The following is a 978-nucleotide window of genomic DNA, read 5'->3' as shown; positions in this document are numbered from 1 at the left end:
CGCGCGCACAAACACGCCCACTCTGTTTCCTTCTCAATCTATCTATAAATTTGTCTCTCCCTTTTACTCTCCCTCTCCCCTTCTCTCTCTGACACACACACACGCGCGCGCGCACAAACACGCTCGCTCTGTTTCTTTCTTAATCTATCAATAAATGTTGCTCCCTCTTTCTTACTCTCCCTCTCCTGCTCTCTCCCCCTTTCTCTTCCCCATCCCATACACAGTCTCCATCAAACTCTCTGTCAAACTCTCTCTTTACTCTACCCATTCTCTATCTGTCTATCCGGTCTCCGCGCTCTCTCATTTTCTGTCCATCTCCTCCCTTTCCTAATAATTCTCTACTTTTTCTCTTCCTCTCCTCACCTCCGCTGTCCGTACGGTGGCGACACACGCGGGCGTCGTCAGTCAACCGCAATTGTCGCTGCCGACAGCATCGACGATGTGAGCGCCGCCCGACCGACCGGAAGCGACGCGTGTCGTCTGCACGACTTACGTCACGCGAAACCCGAATCCGCTTCGGGGAGAAAAAAACTCACGCCGCGCAGAGACCTCGGTCGACAGCTGCCGCACGCGCATGCGCTGCGGCGATCGATCTCTCTCGCTTCCTCTCCTCTGGAGAGTAAAAGGGAGAGACAAATTTATAGATAGATTGAGAAGGAAACAGAGTGGGCGTGTTTGTGCGCGCGTGTGTGTGTCAGTGAGAAAGGTGGGAGAGGGAGAGTAAGTGATGGAGAGAGAGAACTTTATAGATAGATTGACAGAGAAGCAGCGTGGGCGTGTTTATGCACGTGTGTATGTGTCAGAGAGAAAAAGAGAGAAAGAGAGAGAGAGAGAGAGAGCGTGCGCGCGCGGGAGGGAAACGAGCGCATAGCGCCTCAAATGATGAGCTTCATTGATGTTGATCATTATCTGCTGATGACGAGGCGGTGTGCGACGACGTGGAAGCAGACGCCGCTGTAATTAATTACTGATGTTACA

The sequence above is a fragment of the Priapulus caudatus genome, unplaced genomic scaffold (assembly GCF_000485595.1).
Source record: "Priapulus caudatus unplaced genomic scaffold, Priapulus_caudatus-5.0.1 Scaffold417, whole genome shotgun sequence".
Taxonomy (NCBI): Eukaryota; Metazoa; Priapulida; class Priapulimorpha; order Priapulimorphida; family Priapulidae; genus Priapulus; species Priapulus caudatus.
This window is presented reverse-complemented; position numbering follows the sequence as displayed.